This window comes from Pelobates fuscus, chromosome 11 (genome assembly GCF_036172605.1).
Source record: "Pelobates fuscus isolate aPelFus1 chromosome 11, aPelFus1.pri, whole genome shotgun sequence".
Lineage (NCBI taxonomy): Eukaryota > Metazoa > Chordata > Amphibia > Anura > Pelobatidae > Pelobates > Pelobates fuscus.
In genome coordinates, this window is record NC_086327.1 from 67,058,021 (window position 1) to 67,077,208 (window position 19,188).

General features: G+C 43.9%; 1 protein-coding gene across 2 annotated transcripts in view; it reads right to left on the bottom strand.

Annotated features, from left to right (window-relative positions):
• Nucleotides 1–13,860: 13,860 nt before the first annotated feature.
• The window catches only part of TMEM238 (transmembrane protein 238), a 65,064-nt gene continuing 59,736 nt past the window's right edge, over nucleotides 13,861–19,188 (bottom strand). For both annotated transcript variants that reach the window (XM_063435690.1, XM_063435689.1), the window contains exon 3: nucleotides 13,861–14,581. The gene's annotated coding sequence lies outside the window, so the exon portion shown is untranslated. The remainder of the gene's footprint in view (nucleotides 14,582–19,188) is intronic.

Here is a 19,188-nt window from a genome sequence, read left to right on the forward strand (position 1 = left end):
GTGCCCCAGAGCCAATTCCTGCCAAAAATGGCCGCATATCCCGTGGATGATGCTGCGTCTGTCCAAATGACAGGTGACTGAGAATCCAGCTGTGGAAGGAACATGCTCCTACCATTCCAGTCAGAGAGGAATTGTACCACATCTGAAGGTCGGCAGTTGCCGGGCAGTCCAAGGATATGCGGGCATAGTCGTTGGTGAAGGTGGGGAACAGGGCGAGGAGCCTGGAAGTGAAAGCCCTGCCTTGGGGGATTATGCGCATGGCGAAATTTAGTGAACCCAACAGTGATTGTAGTTCCTTACGGTTGCATGACCCCCTGTGCATGTAGTGGTTAATGTCATGTAGGATATTATCAATCTTTGTTCTACGGAGGCTGGTCATCATAGTTGCTGAATCCAGCAGAATACCTAGAAAATTGATGACTGTGTCTGGACCTTCAGTTTTGGTGGGTGATACAGGGACCCCGAGTGCGGTGAATAGTTTGACAGCTTGTCTAGGCTACACGGGGGGTTGGTATTGGCTTCGATGAACAGAAAATCATCCAGATAGTGTATCACGTTTTGGCACCTACAGGTATTAAGGAGGAGCCAACACAAAGCTTCTGCGAACGTGTCAAAAAATCCTTGGACTACTCTTGGCCCCAAAAGTGAGTTTTGTGAAAAAGTAGTAGGCTTCTTGCCACTTAACTCCATGCAGGTGCCATAACAAGGGGTGTATAGGTAACAGTTTAAAAGCATTGACTATATCCGTCTTGCTAAGCCAGGCCCCCCGCCTGCTGACCTGATAGCTGCAATAGCGCGGTCAATAGTGGAGTACTGTAAGGAAAATTCTTCAGAAGGAATCAATGAGTTTAGGGGGATTACCAAAAGGACCAATGACAAATCCCTGGTCCACTTCTAATTGTAGCAAGTTAGTGACTGCAGTAGGGTTATTAGTGGCTGACTGCAAATTGTGACATTCTAACACCCCTGTTGGCATGTAAATGAGCCCTGTGTGAAACCCGTGGGTGAGACCTTTGCATAAAATTCCACCAGGTGTTTAGAGGGGTGAGAGGACAGCATGTGTTCAAATGCAGGAACGTTCACTGGAGACAAATAAGGTTTCTGAAACATTTTATTTGTGCACATGGATTTCGCATGTGCCCGAAAATAGTGTGAGCACACGTGTAATAAGCGGCAAGCGCTGTAAGGAGCCTTCATTGAAATTCTAGCAAATTTGTGACTTGCCTAGGTACACTACCGGACGACCCAATTGTCTCTGGTCTGTTTCTCAGCTTTAAAGGGGTGCTGTAGGGACGTGCTGGGAGCGCTGTCCGGGCAGAGAGGGCCCATATAAGTTGAGTGAGCGGGTGATGTACATATGGCACAAGCTGGTGTCCTGAGCCCCGCAAAGTGTCTGAGGAACAATTCATTGTCCAGTTGGTTCCAATCCATCTGGATGCCATACTGGGACAATGTGGCTGACACTTTAGATTAAAAAGACCTGTGATAGTCATAAAAAGTGTAACCACCATATTTGTTACCCAGGTCCACCAGCTTATGCATATATAAGTCCAGTTCCTCTCTCCTATGCGGATGAACTGTGTACAGGATATCCCTAAAGATACCAAAAGACAGTACAAAATCGGGAATGGTCAATTCTTACTGAGTCTGGGGTCTCTGGCTTTTAGAACAACAGAGATGTCCCCGTAGTTGTAAGAGCGGTTTCCACTACATCCTGGGAGGCAATGAGCAACGAGACCAAGTTAACGTCCCTGCCCTCCAGGATGTCTTTTTTAAGATTAGCCGGAACCATGTGGGCAGGGTTAATAACGTGTGCCGCTGCCTTGTTTGGTATAGGATTACCCGCTATTTCTGTGGGTATGACCGGGGCTGCTACAACGAGAGGCACAGGTGGCTCTATGGTGGAGCTACGTGCTTCCAGCCTTTCCAGTCTGTCGTTGACCTTCCCCATAGAAGAAATTAGGGGAACAGGGACATACTGAAAGTAATAATAGGCATTGTTGGTGGCTTGTTGGGGGAATAGCCGGTAGCTAGCTAGTGCCAGATGGCGAAAAATTCAATCTAGGTTTCGTGGCAGGTGAGGCCCTGATAGTGCCAAGTGGCTAGAGAGGCTCTATGAGTTGGCGCGAGGGGTATGGTAACCTGCCCAGTGAAACGGGATGTTGCCTCTCCAAGGGTAAGTAGGGAGGAACGGGGGGGGGGGGGGTTGGTAGTGACAGGTGTCGCCCTCTCTATATAATTGCGAGGCGGCTAACTATGATTTGGCCCGAGGGGCGTATAGTACCTCGAAGTGGAGGATGGGAGTTGGCCTCGCGGACCTCTAGGATTAAGGGGCAGGGAAATAACTAACATGGCCTTGTTGAAAAGCGTGCAAACCAACATACCTGCAGAAAATTGAGCACTGGTTCTGTGTAAGAGAATTCAGGTGTCTCTTGAGTAGGGGGGAGGGGGTTAGCTTAGGTGAACCGTCCGAGGGTATGCGGATTCCTGGGGGTCTGAGAATTTTAGATAATGTACTCTCATGTGGGACATATATATAACATTGGCGTCGTAAGAGTTCTGGGGGGGATTGCAGCGAATACCGTCCCCCCCCAATGTACATAATGCATGTTTAAGACTTAACGTTACAACTATACATGCAGACTAACTCTTAACATATCTAACCAGCAATGAGTAACCAAATATCACGTTATATCATATTTAACAAGCAGATCATACACTATTTTAAACTGTGTATAGCTAATTAAACCAGCATCCTACTTAGCAGTATCTGTGTAAATCACAGAAGGTTTATATAAACGTACTTATAGTATCTTAATACTGATTTAACATATATATATATATATATATCTACACAAGTTTGGCAACATGATTGACAGTGCCTTTTATGCATGTAAAAAGGTGGTGGCTGGCTGAACTAAGGGTCAACCAGCAGCTGAGCGTCCCATTTAAGCAAGGTGGGTACTTTAACATTTATCTCCCCCCCCTCATGTGTTGCCGGTGGGAACAGGGACCCCTCATGTTATAGGGGTCTGGTTGTAGCCTGTTCCCGTCCGGGCCGTGTGAAATGTACCCCTCTCTTCCCCCCCAGAGTTAAGCAATATTAATACAGATCAACACACTCATAAAACCACAATGTAAGCCTTTACCTATATATATATATATATATATATACACATGTTTGACCGACAGCCAGCCTCCCTCCCCCCTCATCCTGTGTGATATTGGCGGGAACAGGGACTCCTTATGGTGCAGGAGTCTGTGCGGCCTGTTCCCGTCCGTACTATGTAGCACCCAAACCCCCTTTAAGCCTGTGTGTGGCCGGCGGCTGGCGGGAACAGGGACTCCTAATGCCGATGGAGTCTTGCCCCTGTTCCCGTCCGAGCCGTGCTGCCCGGCGAGCCAACATTCCCCTGTGGATTGTTATCCCCCCCCCCCATCGAGCAGGGGGGGTAGGGGTGAAGAATGTATGGGCCGGTTGTAGGAGCCGATCGGTCGAGGACCGGCGTGTAGCGTACTCACGGATGTGACGTCAGGAAATGCGCCGCGTCTCGCCGGAAGTGACATAACGCAAACAGGAACCCGGAAGCAAAATGCCGGCGAGTATCCCAGCTGTTCGTCTAGACCAGGGGTAGGCAACCTACGGCACTAGTGCCATGCACGGCACTCGAGGTGTCTTTCCACGGCACTCAAGGCTTCTAGAGCCAAACAGGGTCTGGCCTATCAGGAGTCTCAGTGAAACTTCAGATATCTGCTAATACAAAGAGGTAGTGAAGGACAATGCTCAATTTATGCATTGCAGCACTTAGAGGAAGTGATAACAGATCACTTCCTCCCAGCACTTGTGAATGGGAATCCACACTGTAGTAGAGCAGCCCACAGCTGATGTTGCAGCTCCTGTCCTTGACCTGTACCTGCCCGAGCTGGTCCCCAGTGGAACCCAGGGAAGCCACCCACACTGCTAGATATACACAGACCTGCAGAATAAGCCTCCCCTCATACAAATAATATGAACAGCCCACACCCAAACATACACACAATCCCCACAAACGCAACACCACTAACAATCTACATACATGCACACAATCCCACATGCAGCCTCTCACATGCAAAACCCTAAACAGCCCCCATACACTACCTAACACACAATGTGACATATCCACCCACACACAATTCCACAAGCAGCCCTCATACACAGCCCACATTCATATGTATCATACACGATACCATAAACTACTAATGAACATATACAATATAATAGCTCATATACGCACAAATACAACGATCCAAAGCAATTACAGTATATATAACACAAGCTGAATACGGCAGCACACACACCTCAATTTAAAAAAATAGGATCGGCAGGGCCGTTTGAAGGAATTTGGGGGCCCCAAACAAAATGGACATTACTCCCCCCCCTCCCTCTTTATGTTCTTCTCACATCCCCTTCCTTGTAGCGTGGCCGAGCTCAGGGTTCACTTCCTGTCAGTCCGGCCGGGAACAGGAAACTGAATCTCCTGTACCACGTGGTACCCGGCCAGACTGACAGGAGGAAGAGGAGCTTGGCCATGCTACAGGGAAGGGGAGGTGACGAGAGAGGCAGTGCTGCAGCCACCTCAGACTCTCTATAGAGCGCTCAGGCAGCTGCAGCCTTATAGGAAGCGCCGGCCCTGCTTGGGGGCCCAGGCCACTCGTGATCCCAAGCAATTGCTTGGTTAGCTTACCTTGTAGCGACGGGCCTGAGGATCGGCACGCTACGGGACATCACAATCCTATATCGGCACAGTGCTGCTAAAAGGTTGCCTACCCCTGGTCTAGACCAACAAAGGTAAGTGAGGGAAGGGGGGAGTCCCTTAAGTAGGTCTATAGCCCCTCCCACAAATTCAGGCCCTGCCTTCCAACATATGTATTTAAAGTCTACGTGTACACTTATGTAGTTATTTATGTAATTATATATATTTATCTGTATATATATATTTGCAGTTATTTGTATTTTATATATAGATAGATATAGAATGTCATTCTAAGTGTATTTTGTTGCCAATATATATATATATATTAATAACAAAATACAGTTAGAATTAAATTACATATGTATATATAATTTATTTAAATTTTTACAAAATATATTTTATTTTATTTATTTATTATTGTAATTATGTGTATATATAAATATAAAATATATATAGATGTATTATATATATAATATATATCTTTTATATATGTAACATCATTCGAAGTGTATTTTAATACTAATATATGTACTTATATTAATATTAAAATACATTACGTATGACGTTACATATATATAAGATGCATATATATTATATTTATAATATATATAATTTTTATATATGTATTTATATATATATATATATATATATATATATATATATATATATATATATATAAACTGCAAATGTCCCGCACTCAATGTACCGGTCTTGTGCTTGCCTCGGTGCTGCCTCAGCCTTCAATATATACAAATGGAAAGAGTGCACTCGAAAGGTCTTCTTAAGGATATAAACAATTTATTTTGCCAAATTTCAAAAGACATACAAGTCGACGTTTCAGTCCTCGTGGGACTTTTTTCAAGACAATGAAAGACGGAAAAACAGTGATTTAAATATACATTGCAGGTGATTTGATTGGAGAGTAAGTTATATGAAAGAGAGGCTGTGCAAACGTGAAAGTGGTTATTCAATTTTGAAAAATAGGGATTAACCCCTTGAGTGCCTAAATAAAAAAGGCCTGAAGGTGAATGTGGTTACGGCCAAATATCTAATAATCTGCGCTCGCAGACATATATTAAAATTCAAGGATAAGAAATAAGAAATATCGAAGCCACCTTAAAATGACTAAATGTTTAAGACTCTATTTGAATATTTAAACAAATTTGTTAAACTGAGCTAAACAGTATTTTACGTTTGCTACATTTTTAAACATTAACATAAGGTGGCTGCGTATAGATTGGAATTCCCCGTGTCAATAGATACATTGTAACAAAACTTCAAAGTATATTTAAATGCCCCGCGGGGGTACTATGTATGTACTAAATTGTATTACAAATTAACGGCCATACAGTCTATAGAGTATAACAGGGGCAACCATCAGCCAACATATTCTAGCTAAATAAAAATAATATATGAATAATATGTGGTGGATTTAACAAAAAGTCTCATGAGTTAATCACCAGTTATGATTTTTCTATGACCTTTAGTACAGATATATCAATTACTATTATCTTCTTTATCTTTTCGGGATGAAGCAGCTGAGTGGGTTGATTTCATTAAGTTCCCCCGGGGACAAAGTTCCTAATGTAAAGATCCAGAAGGCTTCTCTTTGAAGAAGTAGGACGTCTCTGTCACCCCCCCTGTTCGGGGCCGGAACATGTTCAATGCCCATAAATTTCAATGTGGGCAGTGTGTGCCCTATTTCCAGAAAATGTTTGGCTATGGGGGTGGTTGCTATGCCGCTAGACAACGCAGTCCTAATAGTGGATCTGTGTCCCCTCATGCGCTCCCTGAGGTCATTAGACGTTTTGCCGATATACATGAGTCCACATGGGCAGGTAATGCGATATACTACATGTGTAGTGGTGCACGTGATCCTTTGCCGTATCTTGTATTCTTTACCTGAGCGAGGGTGGTAAAACGTTTTGCCCGGGGTCATACTATTACAAGCCATGCACTTCAGGCAACGATAACAGCCTGGACTTTGAACAGACTGATGCGCCTTGGATATATCCGTATGAACCAGATAATCTCTCAGGTTCCTGTTTCTCCTATAACTAATCATAGGGGTATTTTGGAATATCGTCGGTAGTGTTTTGTCTTTTTTAAGAACCTCCCAGTTGTGTCTTACTTTCTGGGACATCTCTCCGGATAATGAATGGAACGTTTGAGGGAAGATCATTCTATTTTGGTTGCTTTTAATTTTAGGGCCGTCGGTGTAATTTTTGAGTGCTTTTGAATATGCACACTCCAGCAATTGTCTTGGGTATCCACGTTGTGAAAATTTTTCAAACATTTCTTGTACCTGGTTTGCTGCTTTTATAGAATCAGAGTTGTTCCTCAGTATTCTCATAAATTGAGATACCGGTAAAGATTTTATAAGATTGGGTGGGTGGTGACTGCTGGCGTGTAGTAACGTATTGCGGTCAGTTTCCTTGGCAAATAAAGTGTACCCCAGCTTGTTGTTTTCTATGAAAATTCGAAGGTCCAAGAAATCGATTTGTTGGTTATTAATTTGATGGGTAAGTCTTACTGGTGAATCCAGTTGATTCAATGACCCTATCATATCATGGAGACTTTGTTCTTCACCCGTCCATATGATGAGCACGTCATCGATGTATCTCAGGTATTTCAGGATATGATGACCATATTTTTGAAGAATGTGTACCTGTTCATATGCATGCATGTATGCATTAGCATACATGGGTGCCATAGGGGCACCCATCGATGTTCCGGATATTTGTATATAGAATGCTTTTTCAAATCGAAAATAATTGAGTGTAAGGCATAATTCCAATAATTCAAGTATATATTCAATCGGGGGCTCTATACGTTCTTGGTACTGTGTTAGTACTTGGCGCATCGCCTGAATTCCCTCCTCATGGGGAATTATGGTGTATAAACTGCTTACGTCGATGGCTGCTAAGTAGACTCCTTGTGGGGGGAGTTCTATAGAGTTTAAGGCTGTTATGACTTGTGCCGAGTCTTTGACATAGGTAGGTAGTGACATTACCGTTTTTTTAAATTTTGCGTCTAACCATTTCCCTATGGGTTCTAATAATCCCCCGATCGCCGATACTATCGGTCGTCCTGGTGGGCGCTCCAGGTTTTTATGAACCTTAGGCACTGTGTATATGATCGGGCACCGAGGGTGGGTTTCAAATAAGTACTCATATTCCGTGGTGGTGAGGAAACCTGCTTCTAAGCCCCTTTGCAGTGTCTGTTGGACAACTTTACTGAATTCATAGGTGGGGTCTATTTGCGTGTATTCATAGACTCTGGTATCTTTTAATTGTTTAAGGATTTCCTCCTTATAGTCGTCATATTGTTGGACGACTATTGCGCCTCCCTTGTCCGCTGGGCGTATGGTAATGGACATATCTTTAGCCAGGCTGTTTAAGGCTTCTCTTTCATCTTTAGATAAATTCGGACGTCTTTGGTTCCGGGTGGTTGTAACCTTCATGGTATCAAATTTTAACATTTGTGAGAATGTTTTTAATGTGGGGTTTAGGTTGGAGGGGTCAAAGGTGCTTCTCATTTTGAACTTTTCACTGTTCTCCTCACTTTGATGTTGTTGATTAGAACTTTTGAAGAAATCTGCTAAACGGAGTTTTCTATTAAATTGAAATTGCTCAATTTCCCATTGGAATTTGTTGATATTAGCAGTCGGAACAAATGAAAGTCCTTTATTTAGAAGCATAATTTCTGTAGTGGTAAGGTTCCTAGTGGATAGATTAATGATAGGGTTAACTAGCGTCTCCTTGGCGGTCGTCCCCTGTGTCCAGTGCCTTTTCCCTTTCTGTCCCCTCCTGGTGTAATTTTGATGTTTGGAGGGCGCTCTGTGCCTTGGTGGTTCCCACTTGTGGTTTCTCTCACCAGGCCAAGACCCGGTTCTAAAAAAGACGTATTATACGATGCTGTGGTATTAGAGTAAGCCCCCTCTCTTTGCGAATCCTTGTAATCAGAGTCAGATGCCGACTCTCCCGAGGTAAAGTCGACAGTAGATGCAATTGGTTTTCTAATTCTAGGCTTGTAGGTTCTATATGCGGGTCTGGTGTTATCTCCTGATAGCCACCTGTATACTCTATGCTCTGAGTAATCAGCTTGTACTTTGGTAAGTTTTTCTCTTTTGAACCTGACCAAATCGTTTTTATATTGTTTCAGATCTTCTGTTAGTTTCTGAATCAATGTATCACAGTTGGGTGCTGTAATTGTAGTTGTATGCAATACTTCATAATTTGAAATTTTAAATTTAGTGATTTTTAATTCACGACCTACCTCCTCGATCACCACCAGCATCAGGTCCAAGGAACACTTGTTTAGTATACCAATCCACTTCCGACACACTTCAGGGTTGTTCCTTCCAATAGTTGGAACGTTTTTAATCCGAAAACCTCTAGGGATTTTTTTCATGCGGTAATAGTCGGATAAGTAGGTGGCATGTAGTTCGAGATCAATTTGTCTTTGTTTAAGTTTAAGCAAATTTCTAATGACGTCCCGAGGTTCAGTAGATACTGGTAGGTCCGAGTCCGTTTGCGGCCACAAAATAGCTGCGGCTTCTGCTTCTGTGTATTGCAATACCTCTGCGTGGTCTGCATACGCTCCGGCTCTAGTCAGGAATTCCTCCATAAATCAAATCCTTGGAAACGATGTGACTCTCCTGGGTCTGGTGCGTGGATTGAGCCCTGGCTTGACGGGCTCTCCGTAATCAATACAAACTGCAAATGTCCCGCACTCAATGTACCGGTCTTGTGCTTGCCTCGGTGCTGCCTCAGCCTTCAATATATACAAATGGAAAGAGTGCACTCGAAAGGTCTTCTTAAGGATATAAACAGACCACGCAGAGGTATTGCAATACACAGAAGCAGAAGCCGCAGCTATTTTGTGGCCGCAAACGGACTCGGACCTACCAGTATCTACTGAACCTCGGGACGTCATTAGAAATTTGCTTAAACTTAAACAAAGACAAATTGATCTCGAACTACATGCCACCTACTTATCCGACTATTACCGCATGAAAAAAATCCCTAGAGGTTTTCGGATTAAAAACGTTCCAACTATTGGAAGGAACAACCCTGAAGTGTGTCGGAAGTGGATTGGTATACTAAACAAGTGTTCCTTGGACCTGATGCTGGTGGTGATCGAGGAGGTAGGTCGTGAATTAAAAATCACTAAATTTAAAATTTCAAATTATGAAGTATTGCATACAACTACAATTACAGCACCCAACTGTGATACATTGATTCAGAAACTAACAGAAGATCTGAAACAATATAAAAACGATTTGGTCAGGTTCAAAAGAGAAAAACTTACCAAAGTACAAGCTGATTACTCAGAGCATAGAGTATACAGGTGGCTATCAGGAGATAACACCAGACCCGCATATAGAACCTACAAGCCTAGAATTAGAAAACCAATTGCATCTACTGTCGACTTTACCTCGGGAGAGTCGGCATCTGACTCTGATTACAAGGATTCGCAAAGAGAGGGGGCTTACTCTAATACCACAGCATCGTATAATACATCTTTTTTAGAACCGGGTCTTGGCCTGGTGAGAGAAACCACAAGTGGGAACCACCAAGGCACAGAGCGCCCTCCAAACATCAAAATTACACCAGGAGGGGACAGAAAGGGAAAAGGCACTGGACACAGGGGACGACCGCCAAGGAGACGCTAGTTAACCCTATCATTAATCTATCCACTAGGAACCTTACCACTACAGAAATTATGCTTCTAAATAAAGGACTTTCATTTGTTCCGACTGCTAATATCAACAAATTCCAATGGGAAATTGAGCAATTTCAATTTAATAGAAAACTCCGTTTAGCAGATTTCTTCAAAAGTTCTAATCAACAACATCAAAGTGAGGAGAACAGTGAAAAGTTCAAAATGAGAAGCACCTTTGACCCCTCCAACCTAAACCCCACATTAAAAACATTCTCACAAATGTTAAAATTTGATACCATGAAGGTTACAACCACCCGGAACCAAAGACGTCCGAATTTATCTAAAGATGAAAGAGAAGCCTTAAACAGCCTGGCTAAAGATATGTCCATTACCATACGCCCAGCGGACAAGGGAGGCGCAATAGTCGTCCAACAATATGACGACTATAAGGAGGAAATCCTTAAACAATTAAAAGATACCAGAGTCTATGAATACACGCAAATAGACCCCACCTATGAATTCAGTAAAGTTGTCCAACAGACACTGCAAAGGGGCTTAGTAGCAGGTTTCCTCACCACCACGGAATATGAGTACTTATTTGAAACCCACCCTCGGTGCCCGATCATATACACAGTGCCTAAGGTTCATAAAAACCTGGAGCGCCCACCAGGACGACCGATAGTATCGGCGATCGGGGGATTATTAGAACCCATAGGGAAATGGTTAGACGCAAAATTTAAAAAAACGGTAATGTCACTACCTACCTATGTCAAAGACTCGGCACAAGTCATAACAGCCTTAAACTCTATAGAACTCCCCCCACAAGGAGTCTACTTAGCAGCCATCGACGTAAGCAGTTTATACACCATAATTCCCCATGAGGAGGGAATTCAGGCGATGCGCCAAGTACTAACACAGTACCAAGAACGTATAGAGCCCCCGATTGAATATATACTTGAATTATTGGAATTATGCCTTACACTCAATTATTTTCGATTTGAAAAAGCATTCTATATACAAATATCCGGAACATCGATGGGTGCCCCTATGGCACCCATGTATGCTAATGCATACATGCATGCATATGAACAGGTACACATTCTTCAAAAATATGGTCATCATATCCTGAAATACCTGAGATACATCGATGACGTGCTCATCATATGGACGGGTGAAGAACAATGTCTCCATGATATGATAGGGTCATTGAATCAACTGGATTCACCAGTAAGACTTACCCATCAAATTAATAACCAACAAATCGATTTCTTGGACCTTCGAATTTTCATAGAAAACAACAAGCTGGGGTACACTTTATTTGCCAAGGAAACTGACCGCAATACGTTACTACACGCCAGCAGTCACCACCCACCCAATCTTATAAAATCTTTACCGGTATCTCAATTTATGAGAATACTGAGGAACAACTCTGATTCTATAAAAGCAGCAAACCAGGTACAAGAAATGTTTGAAACATTTTCACAACGTGGATACCCAAGACAATTGCTGGAGTGTGCATATTCAAAAGCACTCAAAAATTACACCGACGGCCCTAAAATTAAAAGCAACCAAAATAGAATGATCTTCCCTCAAACGTTCCATTCATTATCCGGAGAGATGTCCCAGAAAGTAAGACACAACTGGTAGGTTCTTAAAAAAGACAAAACACTACCGACGATATTCCAAAATACCCCTATGATTAGTTATAGGAGAAACAGGAACCTGAGAGATTATCTGGTTCATACGGATATATCCAAGGCGCATCAGTCTGTTCAAAGTCCAGGCTGTTATCGTTGCCTGAAGTGCATGGCTTGTAATAGTATGACCCCGGGCAAAACGTTTTACCACCCTCGCTCAGGTAAAGAAGACAAGATACGGCAAAGGATCACGTGCACCACTACACATGTAGTATATCGCATTACCTGCCCATGTGGACTCATGTATATCGGCAAAACGTCTAATGACCTCAGGGAGCGCATGAGGGGACACAGATCCACTATTAGGACTGCGTTGTCTAGCGGCATAGCAACCACCCCCATAGCCAAACATTTTCTGGAAATAGGGCACACACTGCCCACATTGAAATTTATGGGCATTGAACATGTTCCGGCCCCGAACAGGGGGGGTGACAGAGACGTCCTACTTCTTCAAAGAGAAGCCTTCTGGATCTTTACATTAGGAACTTTGTCCCCGGGGGGACTTAATGAAATCAACCCACTCAGCTGCTTCATCCCGAAAAGATAAAGAAGATAATAGTAATTGATATATCTGTACTAAAGGTCATAGAAAAATCATAACTGGTGATTAACTCATGAGACTTTTTGTTAAATCCACCACATATTATTCATATATTATTTTTATTTAGCTAGAATATGTTGGCTGATGGTTGCCCCTGTTATACTCTATAGACTGTATGGCCGTTAATTTGTAATACAATTTAGTACATACATAGTACCCCCGCGGGGCATTTAAATATACTTTGAAGTTTTGTTACAATGTATCTATTGACACGGGGAATTCCAATCTATACGCAGCCACCTTATGTTAATGTTTAAAAATGTAGCAAACGTAAAATACTGTTTAGCTCAGTTTAACAAATTTGTTTAAATATTCAAATAGAGTCTTAAACATTTAGTCATTTTAAGGTGGCTTCGATATTTCTTATTTCTTATCCTTGAATTTTAATATATGTCTGCGAGCGCAGATTATTAGATATTTGGCCGTAACCACATTCACCTTCAGGCCTTTTTTATTTAGGCACTCAAGGGGTTAATCCCTATTTTTCAAAATTGAATAACCACTTTCACGTTTGCACAGCCTCTCTTTCATATAACTTACTCTCCAATCAAATCACCTGCAATGTATATTTAAATCACTGTTTTTCCGTCTTTCATTGTCTTGAAAAAAGTCCCACGAGGACTGAAACGTCGACTTGTATGTCTTTTGAAATTTGGCAAAATAAATTGTTTATATCCTTAAGAAGACCTTTCGAGTGCACTCTTTCCATTTGTATATATATATATATATATAAAAATACATTTAATTTATTTTAAAACATGTTTTAGAATTTTTTTTACACTTCCCACCAGGAAGGGAACTGTCTGACATTTCAGACAGTCCCCCTGATGGCAGATCAACAGCCAGCTATAGGGGGCCATGTGATCGCTCTTCGAGAGTGATCACATGGCCCCCGGGGGCCTCATTTGCCGGGGAGGGCTGCCTGGGCTGTCAGGCAGTCCTCCAGAAGAGGATCGCGGCGGAGTTAAGTACCTCCGAGCTCCTGGGGCTGCAAGCCGTTCTATGCCGCCGCAACGGCTTTAAAGCCCATTTAATGTGGGACGGCATAGAACGCCGTAACGGCATTAAGGGGTTAAATTTAAAATTATGTTTTTGATAGAATATGTACTTTGTGACAATGTTTGCTTACTAAAGATGCTTACTAAAATCAATCAAAATTGTCAAATTGAATTTTTTTTTTATTTCAAACATTGTTGTTTCTTAAAAAAAAGATGAAGGCTAAAGTTTCACTACAGAAATACATGAACAGAAAAATTTTATTTTTGTCACCTTGGAATGTCTGATAGAGTAAAGTGAAAATACCCAGTTCACTACTTCTTATGAATAGTGATGGGATAGATACAATTATACAATAATGAAATGTTTTATCTCGTGTTTCTACAATTATCAAGCTAAAATAGAAACTTTGTGAATTTTAAAAACTTGCATTATATAGTATCATATACACATGTTAACATTTTCAGTAGAATTTGCTAAATAAAACCCTTTCAATTTATTTTTTAGATAAATATAAAATATTGGAAAACATTGCAAGTTAAATTAAATTACACATTTTAACAATGCATAGAAAATAGTTCAGAATTAGTGTCCTATATTTTTTTCAAATTAAGCATGTAATATACATTTTATCAAAATGTGTTTCATGAGCAATGTCTTTGGGTTATAGCAAATAATGGTAAAAGATAGTTGAATTAATAGTCCCACAAGAGAAGCAACACAAATGGTTGAAGAATAACCCTTCCTCACTATTTAACTTTTGTGCAATATTTTGTGCTGTTATACTGTGAATGTGAAGTAGTTTGTTTCCACTGCTGGGCACTGGCATATCCAGAATATTATAACAAGCTTTCACAATCAATGATATTCCGTTGGTTTCACAGAACCTAAAAATGAAACAAAAGGCAGTTTTAGTAAATAAGCAATATATTGTAATATAGTTTGAAAAGATATACCATTTGTATTTTCTACAATGTGTTTTGCACACTGTTAGTATAATATTTGTAGGATTAAAAGAATCACTCCACATTGTTAATCACTACAGCCCACAATAGTGATAATGGTGCCAGCCATACCCTGGCACTTCATAACAGTAAAAAGTAAAACCGTTTGAGACTGGTTTGACAACTTACCTGGTAATTGCTGCCACTTCTCTGCAGCTTGAAGCTACTGTACTGACTAGGCCTGACAGTGCAGGGATGCACTCATTGGCTGAGACCACTCAACTGTACTCTCCGCCAATGAGCCATCCCAGCACCAAGTGGAGCAAAAGGAAGTTACTTGTAGGAGCTTCCAGCTCGAGTGGAGGAGACAACTGACAGATTAACTGTCAATGCATTCTCAAACAGGTTAACTACTTAATCTGGGAGGGCTCCGGGAACTTCTGGCACCATTACCACTATAGCAGGCTGTACTGATTATGGTGCTTAGAGTGTGCATTGATAAAACGCAAGTTTATTTACTTATTTTGTAATATTAATTTACAATTAAAAACATTAGGATAATGCATGAGTCTTACAAAAATAAGCAATGCCTTAATTTCAAACTATTCATGGCTACAAATTACATCAACCCCAAAGACAAAGAAAAAAAAGCGAAACAGAATGTGGCGGCAGATAAGAACCATTCAGACCATCAGGTCTGCTTGATTTTCTAAATACTTCCATAAGCCTCTTATATCTAGGATACCCTTATGCCTATCCCACGCATGCTTAAACTCCCTGACTCTACCACTTCAGCGAGTAGGATTTTTTTGATTGGGTAACTAAAATAATAGATCAGGATGGTGCAGTAGAAATTGCTTACCTAGATTTTAGTAAGGCTTTTGACACTATTGCACATAGAAGGCTTATTAATAAACTGCAATCTTTAGATTGGATTCCAATATTATTGGCATAGGCGTGCGCACGGGGTGTGCCGGGGCACACCCTAATCACACCTCCGTGCTGCACTGCCTTAGGGCAGACTAACCTGTCGGGTCCACCACACAGGAGGGGGCCGGCGGCTTGCCCACAATGCCGCTGGGTGCGAGGCCCCTCCTGTCCGTCTGCCCTGACGGAGATCCAGCCTCAGTCTGCAGCTCCGCCGGGAGTGAGATCGCGAGACTCACCATGTGGTCTGCAGCTCACTCCCGGCGGAGCTGCAGACTGAAGAGAGAGGGCGCCCACTGGAGTACCAGGGAAGGTATTTAAACCCCCTTTCTACCCCCTGTCACTCACTGCCCCCACCCCCCTTCTACTCCCTGTCACTCACTGCCCCCACCCCCTTCTACCCCCTGTCACTCACTGCCCCCCACCCAACCCCCTGTTACTACCCCCTGCCCCTCTACCCCCCCTACCCTCTGCCACTGCCCCTCTACCCCCCTAACCCCTGTCACTGACCCTCCATTCCCCTCACCCCCTGTCACTGCCCATCTACCCCCCTAACCCCTGTCACTACCCCTCTACCCCCCCAAGCTCTGTCACTACCCCTCTACCCCCTAACCCCTGTCACTGCCCCTTTACCCCCTAACCCCTGTCACTAACCGTCTACCCCCGCTACCTCCTGTCACTGCCCCTCCACCCCCCTAACCCCTGTCAAATACCCCTCTACCCCCTGTCACTGCCCCTCCACTCCCCCACATCCCCTGTTACTGCCTCTCTACTCCCTAACCCCTGTCACTACCCCTCTACCCCCAACCCCTGTCACTACCCCTCTACCCCCAACCCCTGTCACTACCCCTCTACCCCCCAAACCCCTGTCACTGCCCCTCCACTCCCTTCACCCCCTGTCACTGCCCATCTACCCCCCAACCCCTGTCTCTACCCCCCTAACACCTGTCACTACCCCTCTACCCCCTAACCCCTGTCACTGCCCCTCTACCCCCCTAACCCCTGTCCCTAACTGTCTACCCCCGCTACCCCCTGTCACTGCCTCTCCACCCCCCTAGCCCCTGTCGTGGCCCCTACTCCCTGTCGCTGCCCCTCCACACCCCTATCCCCTGTCACTACCCCTCTACCCCCCAACCCCTGTCACTACCCCTACATCCCCTGTTACTGCCCCTCTACCCCCCTAACCCCTGTCACTGCCCCTCTACCCACCAACCCCTGTCACTACCCCCTATCTCATGTCACTGCCCCTCCGCTCCCCCACATCCCCTGTTACTGCCTCTCTACCCCCCTAACCCCTGTCACTATCCCTCTACCCCCTAACCCCTGTCACTGCCCATCTACCCCCAACCCCTGTCACTACCCCTCTACCCCCACAACCCCTGTCACTGCCCCTCCACTCCCCTCACTCCCTGTCACTGCCCATCTACCCCCTTAACCCCGTCACTACCCCTCTACCCCCAACCTCTGCCACTACCCCTCTACCCCCCTAACCCCTGCCACAAACCTACCTTCTGCCACTGCCTCTCTACCCCCCTAACCCCTGTCACTGCCCCTCTACCCCCCAACCCCTGTCACTACCACCTATCTCCGGTCACTGCCCCTCCACTCCCCCACATCCCCTGTTACTGCCTCTCTACCCCCCTAACCCATGTCACTATCCCTCTATCCCCTAACCCCTGTCACTGCCCATCTACCCCAACCCCTGTCACTACCCCTCTACCCCCACAACCCCTGTCACTGCCCCTCCACACCCCTAACCCCCTGTCACTGCCCATCTACCCCGCTAACCCCTGTCACTACCCCTCTACCCCCAACATCTGCCACTACCCCTCTACCCCCCTAACCCCTGCCACTAACCGTCTACCCCCACTACCCTCTGTCACTGCCCCTCCACCCCAACCCCCTGTCACTGCCCCTCCACCCCCCCCACAGCCCCTGTCACTACCCCTCTATCCCCCCTAGCCCCTGTCACTGCCCCTCCACCCCCCTAAACCCTGTTGCTGCCCCTCCAACCCCCTGTCACTGCCCCTCCACCCCCCTACCCTCTGTCACTGCCCCTCCACCCCCTAACCCCTGTCACTGCCCCTCCACCCCCCTATCCCCTGTCGCCCACACAGTGCACCCCTCACAATCATACACACTGTACCCCACACACACTGCATCCCTCACAATCACACACACACTGTACCCCTCACAATTACACACACTGTACCCCCCCACACACTGCACCCCTCACAATCATACTCACTGTGCCCACACACACACTGCATTCCTCACATTTACACACACTGTACCCCTTACAATTACACACACTGCACCCTTCACAATTACACCACACTGTACCTTTTACAATAACACACACACACTGTACCTTTTACAGTAACACACACACTGCACCCCTTACACGCTGCACCGCTCACAATCACACACACTGCACCTATTTATATTTGTATATATATATGTGTGTGTGAATGTATGTATATGTATGTGTATATAAAAATACATATACACGCGGCGTGTGTTTGTGCTTTAGGGTGCACACCCTAATGCAACAGGCTGCGCACGCCTATGATTATTGAATGGGTAAGGCAGTGGCTGAGTGACAGGCAACAGAGGGTTTTAGTCAATGTCTTAATGGTAAGGTATGTCTTTTTGCTGATGATACTAAGATATGTAGCAGGGCTGATGTTTCAGGAGGGATAAGCCAAATGGCAAATTATTTAGGTAAACTAGAAAAATGGTCAGAGTTGTGGCAACTGACATTTAATGTGGATAAGTGCAAGATAATGCATCTTGGGCATAAAAACCCAAGGGCAGAGTATAGAATATTTGAGAGTCCTAACGTCAACATCTGAGTAAAGGGATTTAGGGGTAAATATTTCAGATGACTTAAAGGTAGGCAGACAATGTTATGGAGCAGCAGGAAATGCTTGCAGAATGCTTGGCTGTATAGGGAGAGGTATTAGAAGTAGAAAGAGGGAAATACTCATGCCATTGTATAGAACACTGGTGAGACCTCATTTGGAGTATTGTACACAGTACTGGAGACCGTATCTCCAGAAGTATATTGATACTTTGAAGAGAGTTCAGAGAAGGGCTATTAAACTGGTTCATGGATTACAGGATAAAACTTACAAGGAAAGATTAAAGGATCTTAACATGTATAGCTTAATAAAGGGAATCAACACAGTAAAGGAGGAGACTATATTTAAAAGAAGAAAAACTACCACAACAAGAGGACATAGTCTTAAATTAGAGGGGCAAAGGTTTAAAAATAATATCAGGGAGTATTACTTTACTAAGAGGGTAGTGGATGCATGGAATTGCCTTCAAGCTGAAGTCGTAGAGGTTAACACAGTGAAGGAGTTTAAGCATAAGCCTATCCTAGCTATAAGATAAGGCTGGGGACTAATGAAAGTATTTAGAAAATTGGGCAGACTAGACAGGCCAAAAGGTTCTTATTTGCCGTGACATTCTATGTTTCTATTCCATGCATCCACTACTCTCTCAGTAAAATAATACTTTCTGATATTATTGTTAAACCTTTGCTCCTCTAATCTAAGACTATGTTCTCATGTGCTAGTTTTCCTTCTTTTAAATATAATCTCATCCTTTATGGTGTT